The sequence below is a fragment of the Spermophilus citellus genome (genome assembly GCF_964194105.1).
Source record: "Spermophilus citellus genome assembly, chromosome: 19".
NCBI lineage: Eukaryota > Metazoa > Chordata > Mammalia > Rodentia > Sciuridae > Spermophilus > Spermophilus citellus.
The window spans coordinates 1242081-1267437 of record NC_138201.1 but is presented as its reverse complement, the minus strand read 5'-3'; positions in this window follow the sequence as shown (position 1 = coordinate 1267437).

Genomic DNA, 25357 nt, shown 5'->3' with positions numbered 1-25357 from the left:
AAGGTCTATCAGCTCTTTGAAACTCGAGCCACTGAAGATAGAGTAGTTTCCTCAGAATGAGATCTGGGAGCTATGTCTAGATATGCCTCCTCTCATTCTTGTGATATTTAGGAGAACACGGTCATATGAAACATTTGAAAAGCCCATTTTAGAGTGAATTGCGGCTCAATGCCTTTCTATAAAAGAGGCTGGGAAATCAAAATGAACACATTCCTTGCGATTTTGCATTGCGGTTCAGAGGAATGTCACGTTTGTTGGACTTCAGCCTAACACAGTGGTCACTGGAATCCCCAAAGGTCATGCCTACAGAAAGTGACCAGATAAATCTAACGAGCTCCTACATTAATGACAGAGTCTTGATGGAGGTCAAGTCTTTGAAGTTACTCAGCAGCAGCAGACAGGAGGCAGACACACTATGGGTCGGGTTGCCGGGGCAAGGGGAGGCATCACAGGTGACTGACAGCTGCAGCCAGCACTTCATTAAGGCCCATCCCGGTGAAATCGTGAATGAAAATGACTGATCCACAATTTGCATCCTCTTCTCAGTCCATCAACAGAACATTATTAAAACCAGTCAGCCGGAACCCATTAGGACAGCACTCACGTATGAAACAATGCCCAGGTCTGCTTGCTCTCTCCATTTTTATGCACTGCTACAGGACTATAAATATTCATCGTAATGTAACTGAAAATTATTGAAGTGAGAAAAAAGGAGAAACAGGGAAGCCATTTGCTGCAATTCATAAACAGCATCTGTTGGGAAGTTATTCATAGATTGCTTCAGGGCCTGCTGAGCAGCAAACCTACGGAAGAGGATGCATTGCAAGCAAACTGGCACCAACTGCATGGAGATGCTATTAGACATGATTCACTGACAGTCAGAAGGGCGATCAGGCACTGGCTTGTTTTATGTGTTCTTTTATCACTGGGACACAGAACTACCCTCCAGCCAAAGCCTCTCACAGTTCAAATTAGACGAGCAACCTTCCGAGTGTATTAGGCCTAACTAGTGGCTAGGGAAGGTTGGAGGGGCAGCCACATTCCAGGTCACATGACCACTCATCTGCCCGCCCCTTCGGCACACATCAAGCCCTGCCCGCACACCCTGGCAGATTTGGATGTCCTTGGAAATGCACTGTCCATCGAAAGTCAAACACTAAAGAGAAAACTTTCTAGAAGACGCAAGCTAAGTCAGTGGTAGGCCAGCCCTGAAAGGAGAGAACGGAAAGCTCGCTACTTAGCAAAGCAAGGTGAAGAAGAAGAAAGTAGCAGGGGACTCTTTCCAGTGCAGCATCATGGCAAAGTCATATTTCACCAAACCCTGGATTTATGACTTCCCAGCCAAAGCCCCAAATTCAGCGCAAAGAAAATAAACACAGCAAGAGCTTTCAAATGTGAAGTGATCATGAATAAAATAGATGGGTTGATTTACTAACTGTTTATACTTGTATACTGATTTATGTGTTTGTGGTTAAAAGGCATCTTTGAGACTGAGAAAGAAAATATTTAATTCAGATGAGGGGAGCGTTTTGGTGATGTGAGTGTCCTCCTTTCGGGCTGGACCCACTGATCAGTCTTGGTATCACTGAAAGACAACCAGCTCAAGATGTCTGCTTGCAGGAGAAGGTGGGAGGGTCACCCCGCTATGGAAGACCCTCCTGCAGAGGGACGTGCATGCACATGCTCTCAGATCACGTCTTTGGAACCTCATCACCGCTTTCTGAAAAAACAGGCCATGAGAGAGCACATTAGCACCCAGGAGGGGCCATCAGCTACGAAAACCATAAGTGATCCAACAAATAAATTGCAAAGGAAATAAAGGGACCATGGGAAGAGAGGAGAAGCCAACCGAGGGAAAGAGGTGTGTCAAGTAAATGTAGTGTGCAGGTCTTGCTTTCTTAGATCCTGATTCACATGAATCCACTATACTCCTTTCTGGAGAAAAATGAATAAATTTATATAGATATAGAAAAAATATATATGTGTGTGTGTGTGTGTGTGTGTGTGTGAAAAAATATATAAATTTTAAAAATATATAAAAAAAATCAGGTGCATTTGAATGCTGACTGAATATGTCACAGTTTCAGGATTTATTGTTGATATTTGTATCTAATAACGATATTATGGTCATATATTTAATAGTCTTTGTCTTTTAGACACCCTGATGAATGGACTATAAATGATCCAGCTGGAGATGGAACGTGCAGATGAAACAGGCATTTCATGGTTTGACAATGAAGCCAAGAAATTGAAATGGGTTGTGCTAGCCAGTTCTCTCTACTCTTTGAAACCTTCCGGGATATGATTTTATGACATCATATTTAACTTATCCAGTTTTCTGGCTCATGCCAACTTACAAGAGCTGACGGTTGAATTTTCAGAAATCTTACAAGCCTGTTGGTAAACTACGGAGAGCTGGAAATCAACCATGGTTGGTATATTTACACCCTGAAAATTGACTAATGCTACAAATTGGGGCTATTGTTATCATTATTATGATTCCTACTGCTGCTGCTAGTACTAAAGAAATGAATGTTGAACACTGACTGGCCCAACCCTGATTGTGACCCAAGGCCTAAAGCACAGAGGAAACCCCCCTTGGAATCAGCCGGGTGTCCGCCCAGGTTCTTCTCTGCCCTCCCCACCCCCACTGCCTTTTTTGTTATCACCCCTGTTGTCCACGGACTTACAATTTTACCCTGCACCCTGCTCCAACTCTTCCCTCCTGCAATAACTCCTGGCTAGTTCTCCTTCCATCAGATGTACCTAACTGCCTGGCCCTCTTCCCATCAAACCTACATTGACATAAACCAGCGCTCGGATGATCAGATTCACTGATCCTGTCTAGATACGAAGACCCCCGAGTCTTTCCAAAATAATGTCCTCTAAAAACTTCTACCTTTTTGGCTGGCTTCATATTCTAATACCTCTACGATTTTTTTTATGCACATCATTTGATAATTTATTCTTGATAATAAGTGACTGTGCATCGTATTCAAGATAAACAAACCCTCGTTAGCATACCATCTTATTAACTCCTGGGAACAAATACATTTGCTAACAAAGGAGCTGGAATTATCCCCCTCTAGCTGTTGAGGACATAAAAAAAGAAAAAGAGAGATAAGTGTCTTATCTAAGGCTACCTGGCTAGTTAGAGACAAACTCAATACCAAAGTCTAGGAATTATTTCTATCGTAATCTGGAAATCTTTCTGCACACCACCAGTTCACTGTGTCAACACATGTATCACAAAGGACAGAAACCCCAAAGGCCCACTTTCCTGCATGCATGGGTATGAAGGCCACTAGCTGGCCGAGTCCAGTCGGCAAGTACTGATCATTAAGAGCCTGCATCTGAATGCAGCCGGCGCTCCATTCTGTCAGAAAATGGAAATATCCCAGATTTCATGGAAAAGAGATGTTGGCTCCCTTAATCTGTAGTCAGCCTAGATTGCCAAAAGGGTGTGTTTTGTTTGAAATTCTGTGATTTGCAAAATTATGTGGTTGTCATTCCTGCTTTTTTCGTGCATTCCAACCGACACCATGCCAAGCTTAGTTGGGAACTATTTAGGAGTCGAGGGCTGTTGTCCCATTAACGTCTAAATTTACTGCATGTGCATCCTTCTCAAACTAGATGAGTAAGACAAACAACCCCAGGGTACTTCCGGTTTCCTTCTGCTTTTTCTACGGCTGTTGATGCTAACTTGGATCCTGCCTCCTCGGAGCGAATGACTAGGTGTGGGGACAAGATGTGATCTTCATGCTAATGCTAAATAAAAAGGACATATTTTGTTCCTGTGTGCTCTTGGCAGAAATTTGAGTAGAAATTAAGTGCTCCTAATTGCTCATTAATTCCACAATCTCTTTTTATTTGTGTATTCCTGTATTTTATCACTGACCACCTGCTACCTGCCAGAGACTGAGATAGCACTTGGGAAGTGACGGCAAAAGACCTTGACCCCACAGAGCTGAAGGCATGTGAAGGGCGGGGGGGGGGGCCTTCTAAGAGAAGATGAAAGCGTTGTTAGAGTGTTCACGGTGCTAAAATGGGGCTGCATGTCGATGATCAAGGGAGCTCCCAGGAGAACCGCACCTTTGCCCAGGTGGAGAGCAATACTCCCAGGGCCTGGGAGGTACAAGCCCAAGCTGGTAAGATCAGGGGAAGCTTTTTCAGTGAAATCATTGAATGAGGAGAAGAGACCACAGACACGGGGGTCACCATCAACCCGGAGACTGGGAAGACCCCACCCTGAGATGGTCGGCTCAGTAAGTCCAGGCAAGCACCTCAAAGAGATTCTCATGGAAGTGGCGAGCCACCATGAGAAGGTGCATGGCCTTGTGACAGAGCAAACAGCTCAGAATGCCAAGGTCCTGGAAGAGTCTAAAAACCCTCCCCAAGGGTTTCCAAGTCTGTTTGTAAACTACTGATAGCTTGAAATCAACCATGGTGAGTATATTTACACCCTGAAAATTGACTGATGCTACAAATTGGGACTATTATTATCATTATTATTATTATTACTACTGATGGTACTCCCCAGCACCCCCAAGCACCTCAGCTCCCCATCTGAAGCCACACTGATTAGATGCCCACTGTGTGTGACATGGGCAGCTTGTGTTAGCTCAGGAGGCACCAGCATCCGGCTCGGTAGGGAGGTGAGCTGTGGTACAGGTGAGGACCATAGCTCAGATGCACAGTGTGAAAGGGTCGTCCCAGGCTGCAAGATGCTGGGCCAGAACATGGAAGAAGGGCTGAGCCAGCGAGGGGAGGTGCTAGCAGGTCAGGAGCCCCAGGGTCACAGTTCTCAGGTCTGGATTGGATCTAGGTTTGGCTACTTCCTCACGTGCCATCCAAAATGTGGCATGACTCCTGGGTTCGAATTCTCCATGGGCACAGCGGAAATGAAGACCGTTATGAACAGTACATTACCTTGACTCATCAAGACAATGCTCAGGGGCCTGGTACACAGTAAGTGTTCAATGAATGTTGAATAAAACATTAAAACTGGGTATTATTCCTTGGTTCTCTTGGGGTTCCCAATTTTGCCACAACCTCAACAAACATTTTTGCAAAAGATTCAAAATACTACCTCCATAGAAGCATGGCTCTCAGCTGCCAGGAATCCTCAGGGAACATCTCGTCACTAGGCTTTGTAGTAGGTAGAGAAGGAGGACAAGGCCTGAATCCTGCCTCACTACCTGATGGCTGTGACACCATGTGCATGTTCTATAAACTCTCCCGGGCTTGGGTTCTTCACAATCCAATGAATGTGTAGCTCTCAGAATTGTTAACAGGCTGTATCAACTCATTCATTCAAAAAGTACCGAGCATTACCACGTGTGAGAACCTGCTGCAGGACCCACAGATGCACACTGGCAGTGAACAGCGTGACGGCCCCTGCCCTCCCCTAACACAGACAGGGGAAGGGAGGCGCGTTCTTCCCCAGGGCTCTGGGATGAACCACTATAAGCAGGGAAGATCAGAATTGCAGAAATGATCTGGTGGAGGCTGGAAGTCTGAAAGTACCTCGTCCACAGGGCCATGCGCCCTGCAGAGGCTCTGGGAGATCCTGCCTGGTCTCCCTAGCTCCCTGGCTGCCAACAGTCCTGGGTGTTCCTGACTTGCACACACTCCACTCCAATCTCAGCCTCCACCATCACAGGACCTCCTCCAGAGCATTCAGACTTCCCTTATCTTATGAGGACACCAGTTATCGGACTCTGGCCATCCTAATCCAGTGTGAACTTTCCTTAATTTGATTACCTCTGTGAAGACAGACCCTATTTCCAAATAAGGTTACACTTACAGATGCTCTATGCTAGGACCCAGGGGCCACAATCAAACCTGCAGCAAGAGCTCATGATGAATGGAGCAGGTGAGGTCGTGTCGAGATGGTGCCTCCTAGCAGGCTCTCATGGACAGCAGCTAACACAGGAACGTGCTTTGTTCACCTTTTATGGTAAGGCTCCGAGATGGGCCTTGCTAACCAAGCAGCAGCATACCCACAGTGTGGAAACCAGAACCCAGGTCAAGGGATTCTTCACAGAAGGAAACCCATCTTCAAACACCTGTGCCTCCCCAGAAGGGCACTGTAGGCCTTAGGGTGCCTTAAGAAATTGTTAGGTAGACAAACTATGTGTAAATGATTACGTATTTATTTTAACATACATTGGAGGAACAACTACAAGCACATGGAATTCAGTCCCACACATAGGGTATACTTAATGTAGAATTGCCGTTTAAAATAATCAGGCATTAAAATGAATCAAACAATAGAAAAACTGGGAGAAGAGTTGGCAAAAAGTATCTCAAGAATGCCACAATGATGCTCGGGTGACACGAGTTTCACAAATACCACGCTCCCATGTGCTGTTTCTGTGTTTGTCAAACGAAGCAGCACCCTTAGCCATGTGCTCGATACGGATCCAATCTGCAAAACACAGTTGGAGAAATTCCCCAGCTGGGTCACTGAATGTGAAGGCTGCACTTGTCTTCATGTCAGCCACCTGCTGGGCTCATGCCACCTGCCTCAAGTCCACTTTCAGAACTCACCACAGCCCCACAATGATCAAGATTGCAGAGCAAGAGCGCTAGCATGCACCTGTCCCTCAAGGGGACAGATGTGCACACAGGGCGAGTGGATCTTCAGTGGGGGGCACAGCAATTCGACTGGGAAAGAACGTTCTTCAACAGGTGGGACGGCTGGGACGGCTGGAAAAATCCACACCATATAAAAAGTAAGCTTATATCTGACGGGGGGTATCACGGGGGTATGCTGTGCCGCACTGCATTCTGGGAGTCACCTCTTTACTGGCTCGTTGACGCCCTTTCATCTGCTGCTTCTCTGACTGTTGTGCTTTTTATTCAATATCTAACAAAACGTTGCTTAATACAAGGTCATGAAGCCTTATGTTTTCATTTTCTTCAAAGCATTTTATAGTTTTTGCTCCTCTACGTGAGTCTTTGATCCGTTTTTCAGTTAACTCTTGTGCACAGGACTCGCTCAGTGTTTGCTCATTTTGAAGGGCTGTAGTGTTGTCTACGTTCTCGCAGGAGGTTCTGATCAATTGGTCAACAGCCTTTTTCTCAAGCGCGTTGGCTATTCATCATCCCCCAGCCTCCGGCTTCTGTTATTTTTGGTGTGAAAACAGATAATGCGGAGGACCTCTTTCAATGGACAGGTCCCTTCTCTCCTGCTGTCTCCAAGGCTCTCTCTACTCTGGCTTTCAATTGGATGGTGATTTATTTCTGTGTGAATATGAATCTGCCCCACCTGGAGCTCATGGCGTAAACGTTTTCATCAAACTTGGGACATGTCAGTCACGATTTCTTCAAACATCCTTTTTGTGTCTTCTCCTTGCTTCACCCTGTGGACACCTGCTGTAGGCACCTGGAGGACCTAACATCCCTCCGGTCTCCAAGGCTCCGTTCACTTTCTTCCTCTTTCTGTCCTTCCAACTGGATCATCCCGAGTCACCTATTTTCAAACTCGATAGTTCTTTCTTCTACCTGCCCAAATGCACTCTTTATCTTCTCTAAAAGAGTCTTCTATTACATTTGTTGTACTTTTCAACTCCAGGATTTCTATTAGGCAACTTTAAAAATGATTTCTAGACCTTTATTAGTAGAAATTACTTTGGAGAAATTACCATTTGGAGAAATTACTTTCCTTTAATTTTATACACATGATCGCTTTAGTTTTTAACATATGTAAAATAGCCAATTTAAAATTCTTGTCTATTTACTCAAACATTTGATCTTCCTTGGGAAATCTCCATCGACTGTGCTGTCCCTGTTTGGACTATAATTTCTTGGGATTTTGAGGGGAGGGGGGCAGTGTTCTTTGTTTGTTTTGGCATTTTCAAACAAGACCAAAAGGCAGATGTGCCCCCTCCAGGATCTGTTGGGATGCTGATTACTATCTGTTTAGTGACTCTGAGCTGCTCTGGTAAAATGTCTTGTTGGCCATTAAAACTCTCAGCATAGAGCCTGCCCTGACACAACTGACCTCCTTAGACACCACAACACAGCAGGTGTGCCAGCCTCTGCCCAGAAGCTCTGTGTGCAAGTTGGGCACATGCTCGCTCAGCACTCAGCCACCCCGTCGAGAACTTCATCTCAGTCTGTCCTTCTGTTTGCACAGAGCCTCAAGACCCGCCAGAGGCGAGAACTCAGGATGGTCCAGAGCGTGCCCCAGCCCTGGGCATGCACACATATTCATGGCCTTCTAGATTCCCAGGAATACGCTTACCAAGCCTCTAAGGAAACATCATGCCCGGCTTTTCCTTTAAGGGTTTTGGCTAGCCCATGATTTGCCCAAACTCTTGGCTCTACGCAGGCAACCACCAATTTGAATGTTTTCCTCTAAGGGTTTTTGACGAGTGTCCAGGGAACCGTGTTTCATTTGATGACATGTAAATCAGGTCCACTTAAAACACCTCTGCAGGGGGGAGTCTTTCCAGCAACCGTCAGATGACACCAACACTCAGGGACTGAAGCTTTGAGGGAGCTCCATCCTCGGCCTGGACAGTGGCCACCATGGTGCTGTTTCCACCCAGATGGAGGTCTGTGGTTTAAAGGCTGCCTGTGGGTGATGGGAAGAGTACAGGTGATGCTGCATCAAAGCTCGCTCTTCTCCCGAAGATCTACCTTCCTCCCTGAATGAGCGCCTGCCAGATGGCTGCGAGCCATGGGTGGATTTCGGACATTCTGAAAAGAGTGGTTCTGACCGTTTTCTTGCCCGAGTTCTCACTGCTTGTCAGAGGAGAGGACTTGTGGAGGCCCCTGCTTCGCTGTTTCCAGTGCTGCCGCCTCTGTCCCTCGTTCGGCCTCTCTGGTTGCCGGCCACTTTAAAACCTGCACTCGGCACGTTTCCTTTTATCTGCTTTTCCCTCCCCTCTCGTGTACTCCCAGAAAGTAACAAGCATCAAGGCTGGGTAAATCTGTCTTCACTGTTAGCCATTTTCCCAAAGAAACACAGTTGATGCTGCTGCTTCAATCAATCCATAAATGTGACAATGAAAGGAAAAGTCAGAGTTATCAAAACTCCAGGGAGGGCTTGATGCTGGGTGGGCAGCCGGACTCGCTGGCGGGTGTTTCGTTAGTTACTGGGAAATTGGAAAACTAGTACTTTACAGACCTTGGAAGTTACCAGGGCAGAGTGTAAACTCTGGATTTTTTGAATAATAAACACGCAGACTTTCACAGAAACGTCAGAGATCTTTGACCGTTGATTTCTAGAATGGTGAGGAATGTGTAACGGCAAAAGGAGCATCCCCTGCTATTTCACGTGTCCTTCCCAACCGCACTTGACCTGCCCCTCATTGCTTCCTCAAATCCTAAATTCTCTGCAGCCTGAGGGAAGGAAGGGCATTGGCTCCTGCCAGAAACAGCCGAGAAACTGCAGCCGCAACAGCTGGCCAGAAGTGATTTTCCCTTCCTGTGGAGCAAGACGCAGACAGAAGTGGATCACGCGGTCTCCAGATGAGAGTCCCAGATGGGCCACTTGGGGGGCTTTACCTAACTCCTTTTGTTGGATGAACATGAGCACACCATTCTCTACAGTCAAAGGTCTGGCATCTGCAGGGCATAACAGAAATGTGTCTGACCAAAGGGAACCATGAACATGGTTTTAACTGAGGCTACAATGCCAGCATTGAGACAGAGCTCCTACCTCAGTACTTAACTGCAACTAATCCTCAAAGCAAGACACAATTTAGGGACGATTATGATCCTGAGGTCTCACCTGTGCATTATAAGCAAAAGAATCAGGCATTCAGTTGAAACTCGGTTTTGCAGTTGGTCAGTTTGGGTTACTCTACGGAATTTGTTCACACTTATTACCTAAATGTCTCTGGCTCAGACTTGAATTATTTGGACTTTTCATCTTAAAACGAGTATGAGAACTTATTGGTTAGTTTTATCTGTTAAGAGGACCCTGCCCTCAGCCCAGCTGGAGAACAACCCAGGCATTTTCTCTCTGCTCAGTGAGGCTATTCCGATCTGCCAGAGACAAGGTCACTGATACAGGAGGGGATGCTCCAGTGGACACATTTGTCAGCCTTCCAGTGTGCCCTGGAACACCTGGCTGGGACAGAAACTACAGCCACCTTGCTCAGAGCCGCAGACAGGTCCTGAATGATGTGGGTCTGGGGAAGGAGACACACATACCATGTTCTGGCCACTTATTCACTCAGGAGAGAGATAAGGAAGCAATGATCTTGCTCCTAATGTGAACTCCAAGGACAGAAAGAAGCCACGTGGCCTCGACTCTGCCCAGACCACTGTTCACCTACACCAGGACTGCCTAAATCAGCTCACGTTCCTAAGTGCCTGACACCAGAACTGACACACAGTCGGGCTTCCCGTAAGTCTCAGTGGCAAACAGTGATCATATTGATAAGTCAACCGTTTATCAATCACAGTCTGAACCACTCAGTGACACCCTTTGTGCATTTAACACCCCAACAGGAAGATTTGTTGGTGTCAAGACACAAAAGTGGTGTTTGTGGACACCTTGTTCCTCATGTCTGCAACACACACATGGACATTGCACAGGTGTGTGTTTGGGGACAAGAGACAAGGTGCCAGCAACTATGGAGGTGAGAGATGTAAGGCACACAGCTGGAGAATAAGTGTGGAGTGCCTACCTTACCTCCTGCATGGGTGCTAAGGACGGAACCCAGGACACTGGCTTCCGAGGGTGGATGAAGCCACAGTGCACGACCATTTCTCAACATCCTTTGTGGGAGACCCTCAGGACATTTCTACTTTGAGATTCATTTCAGGAAAATCATTGTCTTCCTAGATTAATGTACCTGCTTTCTATGTTTAGAAACACGGATTCACTTGGCATCTTTCTGTTGCTGTTGTTGCTTTAGAGGCTACAGAGCTGTGCCTAACTTTATCACCCAGGTGGGTAAAATCTGCTCAGCCAATATGTAGAGAGCTAAAAACAACAACTCCTTCTGCTTTCCCCAGACAATTTGGAGAAGCCAGTGGTTGAAGATGCTTTGAGTATAGACAGGTATATCGGAAAGCATTGACATGATAGCATGTATAAGAGAGCAATGTAGCGTAAAGAGAGGGTAAGCATTATTCACATTCAGGAAACTGGGGTTCCCATAGGGCCCATCCACCAGCTGCAAGACTCTTCAGCTTTTCCACATTACTGTGGTCTTCCTGGGCCTTGGCTCCTCTGGTTTGCTAGACAGAATAGCTGCCCCATCTCTCCTCTTTCCTAAGACAAGTCACTATTAAAACCCTCAGGCTCCACATCCCTGCGGGTCCATCGTCTGCAGTTCCACCCTTCACTATGGTCTGTCTTTCCAATGCTAGTCCATGGGCCAGGGGAACAGGTGGCCCCAGACTGTCCCATCAAGGCTGAATGCTTCCCAGCCTGAGATGTGTGCTAGGACCAGCTGAAGAGAAGAAGAAACTCTCGCCGCCAAGCTCAGGGTTTTCTGTGGCCACACTGACCCCTTCCTGGAATCAGCACTGGTGCTGAAGAAGAAAGGCTCAACAGAGGGAGAGAACTGCACCCTGGGGCACTGAGATCCAGGCAAGCCTGAGGCCACATGCCAAGGGAGTTTTCTGCCATGTCAGGCACTGGCTTGTCTTGCCTTTCCAGTTACACTGAGCAGCACTGGTCTACCTAATAGTAGTGCCTGCTAGGGTACCTAATAGTATGCCCAGAGCCAGGACTCAACAGTGGCCTGCACCCAGGCGGTCCCTGCCTCCTAGAACCACCATTCTTCAAGAAACACCAAGGAGTCGATGAGCAATCATAACAGCCAACCGTGGAGACGGACAGGCTGTGGAGTGCTCGGCTGGTGCCCCTGGCTGAGCAGAGGAGACTCGGGAGAGGGGGACTTCCTGTTGATGGCTCTTAGGGGTCAAATCAAAGGCATTAGGTTTGCGATGCAAACTGAGCGCACACTGGGTAATGATGGTGAGCCCTGGCCACAGATACCATCATTAAACTCTAAAACTGTAACTTTTCCTTAAAATTCCCTCCCAGTAAGATGTCACCCCTTTGTTCTATTTTAATAGCCAGATTTGCATTATTCATGATTATTGCCTCAAAAACATAGATTATCCCAGCTGTTCAGCCATCATATATATAGTTTCCAACCCCACCACCCACTCCCAATCAGGATTTTGGCCATGGCCCCAGTCGGTACTGAGAAGGAACACATAAACGTTAAATACTATAACAATCTGTGGTGGAAGGGAGATTCAGCAACTGACAGAGCTGCAGAAAACAAAAATCCCTCATCCAAGTGCCTGCTTTTTTAAAGTGATGTGTGCTGACATAGCAATTCCCTGATAGGTTTAGTAAACCCATCAGAAGGCTGATGGAATGGACCCTATAAAACCTTTTTATGGCTCTTTTTTTCTGAGAAAAATAGTAAAGTTGGTCAGGATTTGAACTGTTAGATTAAAAAGGGCCCCATGAATTCCCATGCAAAACTTAGGCATTAATTACACCCCTGAAGTTTAAGAACTGACCATGTTTCACTTCTAGTTAAAGTTTTCAAACACAGTACTGCACTTCCATGGCTCCACACCTGGTCAGGGGTTTTCTCCCAATCCACGTGCCCTTGGTAGTCACGTATAAAGGGCTTTGTGAGGAATTCTACTCAAAGACATCTAGGATAAGAGGTGGTGCAGCCATCCTTCAAAACACCCAGATAAAGACTGGCTTCAAATGGAAAATGTTCCACAGTGGGAGGGAGCGTCCACAGAGGTACAGGACGATGCTGACACCCCGTTGGGTGAGACATTTCAAACGTGCAGGGCATCTGAGAGATGCATCCCTCAGCCCAGGGCTGATTAGAATGGATGACAGCACCCAAGACAGACCTCAGTGGTAACTGCCCCCTCATAAGTGCCTGCCCTTGGTGGTCTCCTCCTACAGTGAGGGATGCTGGCCTGGGGCACCGAACCCAAATAACTTTTGAGATCCAAAGCAATGCTGGGCTGAGTTTCTGACATGACCTCTCTTGGACCAGTCATGCTGAGGAAGGTCAACCACCCACTAACGGCACACCAGCTCTCGGGAGAAGGCCACAGGGAAAGACTGCTGGCGGATCACCTACTGCCGCTCAGGTGAGCGTAAGTCCCGGGGAACATGCCCTCCAACCTTCCTTGACATTGTCACGGGCCGCAAGCCTGGCTGACATCCAGACCTGGTTCCACGAAGAACCCAAGCCCAAACTGCCCCTCTGAGCCACCCATGGTCCCAGACCCACAGAAGCCACCAGGCTAGGAATGGCTGGTGTTGCTTTAAGTCACCATGTTTGGGGGTGATTTGTTACACAGTGACAGGTGACTACTTCACTCGACAGAAGACATTGTGGTTTTCTTTTTCTGTGTTTTTCTCTAGACCATAAAGTGAGTGTTTAATAATAAAAGGAATATCTGTTATTCTAAATATCCTCCAGGGCTGATGACCCCTGAGATGAGAAAACTGGGATGTTCTTCCAATGGTCTACTTGTTTCAGCTATGGTATTGGACAGGCTCCTAACCTGAAGGCTCCTGTGCCGCCCTCCAGCACGTTTCCAGCTCTGAATCACGTGGGAAAGAGGCTCACACTCATCAGTGCACCCACAATGTCTCTGCACCTTGACCTTCAAGGAATCCCAAGAAGCAAAACCAGTAAAAGCCCGTAGACATCTTAAAAGCTAAGCCCTCTTCCACAGGCCAGCAGTCAGGACCTCAGACGGAAGCCTGAGGCTGCAGTGAGAGCAACGTCTTTCCTGTCCGAATCTGTCCAGAAACTCCCTAGCCAATGTACGCAGACGCAAGGTCCTCCTCCTCTCTGGCCAGTCCTTTGGATGCCTGAAGAAACTACCACCTTGAATAGAGCTGCCTCTTCCACAAGATGCAGAGGCCACCACCAAGCGTTGCTCCTGAGACACAACCAGGCTCCTCCATGCTCAGTACTCTCCTCTGAACTCACCCCAGCTCCTCCCAGACCTCAGTCCTCCAGCCAGTAGCCACAGGTCTGTGGACCCTTTGGTGTGTATTTTTTTGTTTTTTGGAGATTTGAATGTGGGTCCTTTTTGATACAGCGTGCTCTTTCCAGCCCACCAACCCGACAAGTCCTTCCTTCCATAAAAATCAGTTCACCCTCCATTCCCTATCTTCTCACGTGCTCCCAGAAAACAGCAAACGTTCCTGATCTGTACCAGGTGACAACTGCTGTCGCCCCTGCTCCAGATGCTACGGGTAGGAGGGTTCAGAAGGTGACCCAGGTTATCAATAGGACAAAACCAGGGCTGCGCCTCCACCTTGGCTCGTTCCCTACCAGGCACATCAACCTAGTAAGTGTCTGGTGAGAGTCCACGTCTCCCAAGCAAGTGCCTCTAGCCAGAGGCTATGCCCAGTGAGGTGAGATCCAAGTCCTGGAGCTGGGCCTGTCGTCTGGCTCGTCCTGTTCCCCTGCACATAAAGACCACACAATGCCATGGGGAGAGGGGAGAAAGCTGTGGATGTGCTACTCCAACTGGGAGGTGAGGCCAGCAGCCAACAAGCCTCGGCAGGTCACACAAAAGCAATAAATGCTTGGGACACTGTGAGCCTCTTGAGGAATGCACATTCTGGGCATCTTTCACCAGCACCTGGCAGTAGCCACCAGCTCTGCTCTCGCCCTGCTCTGCTAGAAACCTTAAGGACTCTAGTTTCATCGTGGTTTTCTGTGTGATTTAGGGATGACACAGATTTGGGGCAGTTAGATCTAATGTCTCTTTACCATTCTATTGAGGCAAAGAACTACAGTGGGTTAAAAATGTAGGCAGCAAGCTGTTCGCAGTGGGGAATACTGAGGAGAAATAAATAACCCAAGGCGCCCCTCAAGAGGCCTATCTTTATTATTCGTTTCATGGTACACACATCCTACAAGGCTCAAGCAGAAGAATTACTTCTCTAAATATCAGCCGAAGGGGGGACCAAACCAGCACACAATGGCACTCGACTTTTAATTCCAGTGACAGCTAAAATGCCATTAAACTATATTTCAAGTCTTTGAAGTACTAGAAAGTTCAGTTGGAAATAGGGTACGGCCACATATCCAATTTAGCAGGTAATGCAGTCTCCTCTCTCTGGCCACAGAGACATTCAAAGCACAAAGAAATGACCCGAGAAGCTTCAGAGACCCAAGGTAAAGGAGCGAGTCTTTCAGAGCAAGCGGAAGCAATGTGGGAATCTGCCGCCCGCTCTTGCATGGTACAGGCATCTCCTAGGGCTATCAGGTCTCTCTAGGACCAGCACAGGCTGCCATTCCCAGTTCCCAGCACAGCCCCCTACAGCCTGCCTCCTGCTCCCAAGGCTACACAACCCTGTCTTGGTTCAACCACAAACGTGGGCGACGCTGAGCTTTCTCCCCTAAAACTTCAGGGAACAGTGGTCTGTGCCTCACGAAGTCCTCAGAAGGATGAAATGAAGGGTTGGGCCGTAAGTGTGACAGCACTAAGACAAGATGTCACTGACTGAGAGCCAGCATAGGCAAGCTCATGGCCAAGTGGCCCATTCCTTTGACAATCCTAACAACAGTGTTTCCTCTTGCTCATATACAGAAAGGACTAGAAAATAAATACATCGAAGGCCAAATGATGTTTGAGTCTACATGTTGATGTGGAGTTTGAAGTCTCAAACCAGCCAAAGGAGGAGGAAAATCGTGACCTGCCTATCTCTGAACCAAATCCCCCATCATACTTCGATGAAGCCATCCCAGACCTGAAGACCTTTCCCACCTGTCAGCAGCAACCGCAGGCTAAATATCACCTGACAGGGCTGCACGAGGTGGCTCAAAGCCCCGCCATCGATGTGCGGTGACATTCCATGAGCAGCACCTGCCACCCAAGGCTCTTCCCCATGAGCAGGCTGTCATCCAGACTGGCCTAAGAGTCTTACATTTTTGATGCCTATGAACTTTTACTAGTATCAGAACTAATCTTGACGAAATTCTCCACTGTTGTAGTCTCTCTCTCTCACCAGATTTCAATTTTACTTTGGCATTTGTCACCTTAGCTCTTCCTCCTAACTTTGATACAGCTACTGTATTGTAAGGAGTCTTGTGATGATGTGAAGCCAAAAAAACAAGACACTAAAGAAATCCAAGCATACAAACAAACAAGCACATTATCTCCAACATCCAGAGCTTGGAGGAGCATTTCTATCATTACCTGGAGTCTAGCCACTGACATTCCATGTCCACATGAGCTCAGATCATCCCCTGCACAGCAGGTGCACTCTGTCATGTCACCCTGCTACAGGGAACACCTGGAGCTCTGCATATCTGGTACTTGAAAGAAAATCTGCAACAAAATACTAGGAAATCTGCAACAGAATACTGGCAAGTTACCATAGTTAGCAAAGACACAGTTACATGGCAGTAAACAGGGGCTAAAGATATAGCTCAGCTGGTAGAGTGCCTGCCTCACTTACACAAGGTCCTGGATTCAATCCCCAGCAACACCAAAATAATAATTAAAAAAAATAGAAATAAACATGAAAGCAAGCAAACTCCAGGCATCCTCTATCCTGAGGTCTAACTTTTTTTTACAAAGTGATGTATAGTTTCTATAGCCAAAAAATGTACTCATCAAAAACCATATTTCAATATCAGGTTCACAAGACATTCCTGTGCTAGCTGACACATACGGAATTAACTGTTCTACTTTAGCTCTGCCCAGATCCTTTTATGATATTAAACAGACGTCCATTGGCTTCCTATAAGTTGATACAAGACGTGAAACAAAGATTTATCCACAACTAGTGAGAAGAAATTTTTCATTCATCAAAAATTTTCATGTGAAATGTGAAAGTCCAGTAATGGTTTTATGGGAAAAACAGTTACCACTGTCAGTAGGATAACAGAGGACTGTGTTCAGCTACTCTTGAAGGACCAGAAGGACTTACAGTGCTCAACCACAGCTCACTAAATATTGACAGATAAAGCCATGAATGGATAATAAACGTGTACTGTTGGCAAAAATTTAATCAGTAGAGTTACATATAGCACATATCAAACTTATTTTAAATTAGGGCAAAACAAGTACATAGAAGTTGGACTATAAATTACAGATTTCAGAGAGGACTCACTGCCAAGGACCACCATAGGCCACATTTTCAGAAATCTTCATGGATTTATAAAGGTTTTCTTGGCTCCTTTCCATAACTACCTGTGGAAGAGATAAGCTGACAAATCTTGTAGCTTGTGTTTTGGGGTATTTTTCTAAAATCTATCATTTGTGGCATTTTTCTGGTATCATTTTCCTAAGAATACATCGTGGCCAGATCGTGCCCACAATCTCTGGGTTTAGTGGAAAACAGCAGGGCTTTCTGCACAGTCTGACCTAGGGCTCGAAGTCTTCTTCACTCTGCGACCTTCTAGCCATTAGTCACATGCTCTGAGACTCAACCTGCTATCCAGCACAGTGAGGATGAAATACTCTTAGAATACGAACATTAACCATGTTTTAACAAGGAGAACTAACTCCTATTTTCTTTATGAAATCAGAAAATTAATTCCAGGCGTTTCCCTTTGTTTCCTGTGATGATTTCTGGTTTTGGTTTTGATTTAAAGTAAAGACAGTTATTTCCTTATTCTCTTGATAGTGAAATACTTTGAACTGTGAGTTTAATGAGTCCTTTGTGCCAACTGTGAGAGACTAAGAAGAAAACAACTGCAAAAACAAGAAGGAGAGGAAAGGAGTGGTGGAGAGATTCGGGGTCATGGAAGAAATGCTTTAAAAAATACTACAGGGTGGGAGGCTCTGACCCAAGACAGCCACCTGAAGAGACTGAAGACTTTCCAGCCAGGAAGAGCCAGGTGGTGACACCACGGAAAAGTCTCTGGAGTGAGACTTGTCACACACAGAAGGTCATGTGGGAGATGAGCTGTCACCCACTTCCCTCACTGCCAGGACATGGCTGAAGGAGGACCTTTCCGGTTGATCTTCCCCACAAAACCAAAGAGCAGCACATCCCCTGTAAACCCCCGGTAGGACTGAGGCTGATTTATGGGAAAACAGTGGTAGATCTCACCTGAGTGGCCCAAGTGACACTATGGCTCCAGGTCTCAGTCCTCAGAGGACACATACGCCCTCAGATGGTAGCAATGTACTAAGGAGTCTGAAGGTGAGAACTTTCCTCTGTGCTTGTGGGTGGGCCCATCAAGCGAACGTGAACAAACTCAAGGCCCTCATTCCAGAGTAGGGATCACACATGGCCCATAGTCCCTGGCTTCTTTGGGATTTTGAGAAAATTAAGATAAATGATTTAGGGGAGGCACTTGGTATCAGGCAAATTCAAAATGGTAGCTCCTTTATGGCACAATTATCATGGCTGTGGTGCCTCCTGGTGCTCTCAGATGTCAGGAAACACGAGAAAAGCAGGGTGAACGCAGGGCGTACCTGGGAACTCGGGAGGGGACCTACCCTGGTCATCAGGAGCTGCCGGAAGCTGAGATCTTGGGATCATCTCAAGAAGCCCTACATGGCTTAATTCACATGCCTCTCACCACAGATGTGCCAACACTGATGCGAGGTCAGGGTTCTGGAGTCCCGACAGACTCTCACCAGCCAATATCTAAGGGCTTCACGTTCCAGAACTCCATTGGGAAGTCTTTTAAAACCTTGAAGTGTATTTAAAAAGGTTCCTTTGAATCCCAACTAACCCTCCCCCCGTACACACACAGAAGGAATGAAGTAGGGGATTTGCTCACTGACCTACCTGAAATGGCTAAGGCAGAGAGCTTCTGGCAGTCACAGATTCAGATGCTCCACCATGCACAGAACTCGGTTCCCCCAACTGGCTTTGCCCACTTTGAGCTGACTTATGTGGGCAGTTCCCCCATTCGGATCATTCCACCAGGTTAGCTTTTCCTGGCAGGTCCCTCCCTCTGAGTAAGTCAACACAGCAGCCCGACTTAAACGGTCACTCCTCTCTCAGGACAGTTAGACAAGAAGTCCCCAAAATGAAGGTCTTTGTCTGGGGCCTGGCATCACCCTGGAGCCAAGATCACCCCCAGGGACCCTGGTCCTTATCACACAGCCACTCCTGGAGACGGAAGACAGTCCGTCTGCACACAAACGGAATAAGTGAGACTGGGTGGCTACACCTCAAAACAAAGTAGGATGCTGTTATCAGGAAGAAATGAAAAAGGAAAGAGATGCCTACTAAAACCACTTTTATGAGATTACGTAGTACTGGAATGGATGAGACCCAAATACAAATTCGAAGTTCTTCAGTATACATTATTAGTGTTTCCAGAGCACAAGCAACTGTCCACCCTTAAAGCACTTCCCAGAATGCAAAAGGTCAGAGATCTGCAGATTCCCATCTCTCGTCTCTCTCCACAGACTTGTAAACACTAAATCAAGCACTTAGAGCTAAATCGTGGTCCCCTTACCATCTCAATGACCAGTTTTATGTGATCGTATTGGTCACTCAACAAATACTGTTCAGTTACAGAAATAACTCCAGGCATCAAAATGACTTTTAAATTTAAAATGATTCTTAAATTCATAGACAATGTCTCCTTCATACTCATTTATACTTTTTCTCATCCCTTTTTATTCTCTTTTCCTTTCCCACTCTTCTCATATACACCTTTTCGTGTGTGCACATTCATGGCAGATCTTGAGTTCAGCTTCATGTTTTTCTTTATTTTTTCACTCAAATAAAGATCTTGATTAAATGCTAAACTGTTCCGTTTATCCAACAAATATTTGGGTTCCAGGCATTTGGGTGACAGGCATAACCAAGCCAGAGAAAGACCTTATTCTCATACAGCTCACATTCTGGTATAGAAGACAAAGGTACCACCAATTTGTGCTTATTTGCATGTTATATCTGCTACAACCTGTGGCCCACCAAAAATTGTGGGCAGCGTCTCAAAGCATGTCATCTGATTTAATTTTCCCAACATACCGTGGGAGGAGGAGAAAGTTCCACTGACCCCACTCTCACAAACATTAATGAGCAGAGAGGTAAAGAGATCGTTAAAAGTATCTCTATTTGGGGAGTTTGGAACTGTATCAGGCAATAACATTGACATTGGCATTATTCTTATGAGTCTATGAGGCACACGGATAGTAACAGGGCAACCAAAGTGCATAAGAAGTCAAACAGAAAGCTAATGTTACACATCAGACAGTTTTCAGAATTTCTGATCTGGTCTGCTCCCCTAGCACTTTGATTGATAGCCCCCGTGAAGAGAGTGTGACCAGAACTATGGTGAAGGAGAGGTATTAAAAGCAAAACCCACCCTCATCTCAGTGCTGCTGCCCTGCACAGTCTCAAAAAATAATTCTACACTCAGTCAAAGCAATGCAGCTGCTCCACCAGGAGCTCCCCAGGACACCCCCGCCCCCAGCCTCCCCTGCTGTTCAACCCCCTGATGGTCTCTGTCTGTATACTATGATCAGATGGAAGGACAGGATCAATGGGATGGGATGGGATGGTGCCTCTCAGCAGGTAAGGAAATGTACCATTCACAAAATGTGCCCAAATGAAAAGTATCGATTTACAAATACCCTAAGATAACATGAACAATGGACAGAGCACAAATAGCTACTGGCAATACATCAAAAAGTAAACAGTAATGAGAAACCAAAAGAACTGCTACGAATGAGTAGAAAACCTAAGTTAAAGTATGAGCAGAGTCGTCGAATGACGGTCATCTTTAAAATACTCTCAGCTCAAAATGGACCAAAGACCAGCAACACAGGCCCGGGCAGTGACTTCCTCCACAGGACCCTTAAAGCTCAGGAAATAGTGCCGAGAATTAATACAGGGAATGGCATCAAACTAAAAAGTTTCTGCCCAGCAAAGGAAACAATTAGAGTGTCCTCTTCTGACAGAGGATTAATATCCACAATATATAAAGAACTTAATAGCAAAAACAAAATAACCCAAATAATAAATGGGCAAATGAACCAAGCAGACACATCACACACAAAAAAAAGAAATACAAATGGCCAACAAATATATTCAAAAATGTTCAACACTGTTAACAATTAGATACAGGCAAATCAAAACTACTCTGAGCTGCCACGAACACTGATGGTGGCTGTGTCACTGTAAGATGCTCACTTTTAAGTCCTTTAGGAATAAACCGAGGAGTCGTACAGCTGGATCTAATGGTGGTTCCATTCCAAGTTTTCTGAGAAATCTCCATAGCACTTTCCATAATGGTTGCACCAATTTGCATTCCCTAACCCTACATATATACACAACTGTAAGACCAGTGTGATTCTACATCACGTACCACCAGAAGAATGAGAAAGTATACCTCATTATACATGATGTATCAAAATGCATTCTACTGTCCTGTTTAACTAATTCAAACAATTTTTAAAAATTAAAAAAAAACTACCCTGAGATTTCATCTCACACAAGTCAGAATGACAGTCATCAAGAGTGGAAATAATAATATGCTGAAGAGGAAGTGGATAAAAAGCAACTTTTACACTGTTAGTAGAATCATAAGTTAGTACAATCACTATGGAAATCAGTATTAAGGCTTCTCAAAAGACCAGGTATGGAACTACCATATTTTCCAGCTATGCCAGTCCTCAGAATTTATCCTGAAGAATTAAAGTCGTCTTACTAGTGATACACGCATGCCCACGTTTATATTAGCAATATAATAGTTCACAATAGCCAAACTAAGGAACCAACCTAGGTATCCATGAATGAAAGAATGCAATGAGGGGAGAAGAAAGTTCCACTAACCCCATTTTCACAAACTTTAATGAACAGAGAGGTAAAGAGATCATTAAAGGAAACATGATATAGATACACAATGGAGCCTTATTCAGCCATAAAGAATAATGAAATCATGGCAGTTGCAGGAAAATGAATAAAACTAGAGATCATTATGTTAAGTGAAGTAACTCAAACTTGAAGATCAAGAGACACACGTTTTATCTTATATGCAGAAGCTAGAGAGGAAAATGGGAAAAGAAAGATGGAAGAGGATCTCATGGAAATCAAAGGGTTATCTGATCCATGGAAGAAAGGGACCAAGGGGTGGGAGTTAGGGTGGGGGAGTGCTAGGGAGTGATAGAGGCCAAACTATATTGTTAACATTGATATACAGTGTATTGTGTGCATGTGCAAATATGTAACAACAAACTCCATCAGTATGAACAACTATAATGCACCAATAAAAAAAATGTGGGGTAAAAACTCTCCAGTTCGCCCAGAAGGCAAAGTCCTTCAAATTATAGTAACAAAGGAAAATCATTTCATGATCCTCAAATGGAGGCGAGGGTGACCTTACAGATCGCTCATAACAGTGTATACTTCTGCAAAGAACTGAGCTTCTGCAATCACTTTTGAGAACAATTTGGCAAAAGATTAATACATATTTTCATTACTGGTGTGTTGTAGTTGCATATAATGGTGGGATTTGCTGTTACATAGTCGTTCATGAACACAATATAACGATATAATTTGGCGAATATCATTCCCAATAGAGATTGATAATTTTTGAAGGATATACTCCATAATCTAACAATTTCGTTTCTATGTATAAACCACATAGAAACTCTTGCAATCCTATCCAAGGCTGTTCAGTTCAAGAATGTTCACAGCTGCATTTGTGAAACATTATCACAAACAAACTAAACATCCATCAACAGTAAGATAGGCCAAGATGGAATGCAATGGAACATTCAAAAGCTGAGTGGACACAGACAGCAAAAAAATAAAGCAAAGTGATAAATGTGCACGGTACACCGATACATATAGCATATTATAATTTCTGAATATCTTAACACTCCAACAATAGAATACATATGTTGTCACATATAAAGCTCAATGAAAAAAAAAAATTCTACAATATAGGAAAATATTGTTCCACAGTAGGAAAACACAGCCTAGAAGTACATATTTCTAACTCAGGAGAGGGCAAAGGAGATGTCAGTCAGGAGGGTACAAGCCAGTTTGATATCCCATGTACATTCCTATGCCCTCTTTCACACTAAAAACTATGAAGCAAGCAAGACTAACAACATGTGCATCTTTATCCATGTGAACAGCCTAGAACTTGTTATACAGTTTTCTCTATTTTTTACATATTTCTCAAAATTAAAAAAAAAATAACCTCTCCATACTTGTACTTCCTATTCCACCTCTTTATCAATCTTCACTGCAGGGATAAAGATTGGCTGAAGAGCACACGGGCTGTGCCGTGGGAATAGGAATCAGCAAACTTCGACTCCCATATCCCCCTGGATTGCCTACTAGTTAACAGCCTGTGGGCTAGGCAGTGACTGCCCTCTGCCATGATTTCCTTATGTATGAGAACAATGGAAATGCCCCTCTTGTCATCTCAGCAACTAGGGGGGCTGAGGCAGGAGGACGGCAGGTTCAAAGTCAGCCTCAGCAACTTAGTAAGGCCCTAAGCACTGACTGAGACTCAGTATCAAAATAAATAAGAAGGGCTGGAGATGTGGCCAAGTGGTTAAGCATCTCAGGTTCTATCCCTGGTACCCGCCTCCCGCCAAAAAAAGGTATCCCGAGTATCGGGCGTAGAGGGAACAAATAAAACGATGTGTGTAAAACACTCAGCCACCTGCAGGGCAGTTACAATCCAGGCACAGTGGTAGAGCAAGCAGCCCGGGTGGGTGGTACTGATCCAGGGCCACTGCTGAGCCCAAGCCTTGTCCCTAGACAATGGTCACCTGAGATTCCCAGGCCAGAGCAGCCACATCTCAGTCATCTCTGCATCTTCCATGCAGGACCACCCCTGTTTCCTAGGAGGCACTGGATCAATATTTAAATGAAAAATTCCTGCTCAAGCAACCATTAGTCCAAGTAACAATAGGATCTCCAAAGAAAGAAATCACTCCATACACACACCTTGACATTTCTCCCCTGGGATTATTTCACACACTGAGTATTCACTAAGTGCCTAGCAGGCACTAGTAGTGGCCAAAGCTGGGGGTCAGGGTGGGGGAGTTTGTGGACCAATAGCCTCAACATCTCCTGTAAAGCTTGTTAGAAATGCAAGAATCCAAGTCTGCATTTAACAAGTTCTCTGAGCGAGACATTTTTTGTTTGTTTGTTTTCACAGTACGGGGGATTGAACCCAGAGCTTCACACGTCCTAGGCAAGTGCTTTACCCCTGAACTATTCCCCCAGTCCTATATATTCAATTTAAAGTTTAAGAAACAGACATAGGCACTCCATAACAAGAACTAATTTTGATATTTCTTTTAAATGGACAGCCCGAGATTATATCCTGGTCTATTAACCAACCTCTGCCTGCCTGAACATCAGGTTGTTGTTTGTTTTTTTTTGTTTGTTTGTTTGTTTTTTTTAATCTGCAATGGGCATGACTAAAAACTTCTCCATTAGAAGTTCTTAGCATCGCCACAAGATTGCTCTTGTGTTGGTTTCTCTTATTAATGTAAACATCTGAAGGAAATAAAAATCAGCCAAATGAAAACATGGAAGGCAGGAGGGGCAGGAGCCTCCTCGGTCCCTCCCTTGGGAGGCGAGATGGAGCAGAGGGAAGATGGACATGAGACTGCCCAGATGTGCACACGGGGCAGCAGGGAGGGACGGAGAAAGTGGGCCGTGCTTGCCCAAATAAGATCACAGCCCCTTTCCACATCACCCTCTACCCTAGAATCTAGTGCGATTCAGTTTTTCTTCTTCATTCCTTACAGGGATTTGTGCTTGGAGTCGGTTGTTCTGGTATTGTAGATTATACATTTTTAACTGCTTCAAGCAAAAAAATCAACGTGCATGTGCAGAGCTCCCATTGGAGGTTCCTACCTGTTCCTTTTCAACCCCGGGACTACGATGGAGACATCGAACGAGGTGGGTGCCCTTCTCTGGGACTGCCTCCCTCCCCAGACTCCACGGTTCTCTATACACAGTGCTCTGGTTCCCACCGGGGTTGGAACCACCTGTTCCCTCACCTGGGCCACCTCCTACTCCCTCCTGTTGCAAAGAGGCTTGAAGGAGCTTTTAAAATAGCAATGGCGGCATTATCACCCTGCTTAAAATCATTAATAATGCCAGCCCGTGGCTTTTCAGATGTCCCCGTAACGACTGGGCCTTCATTAGCTCAGCTCAAGTACAGGGCTGCACACCCTCTCCCTCCCACTCTCTCTCCAGCTGTATCGGCCTTTCAGTTCTTCCAACCCCCCTGAGCCCTCCAACCCAGCCACCTATCCAAATGTCCCACCTTCTGCTGGGCCCCCAAGCCTGGCCGCCACTCCACTGTCACCTCCCCACAGTCAGGGCGCACTCCAAGCTCCGTGACCTGGCAAAGCTGCACCCGCAGATCCCACCTCATACCAGACTGTTCCTCTTGAGGCTCTGAATGCA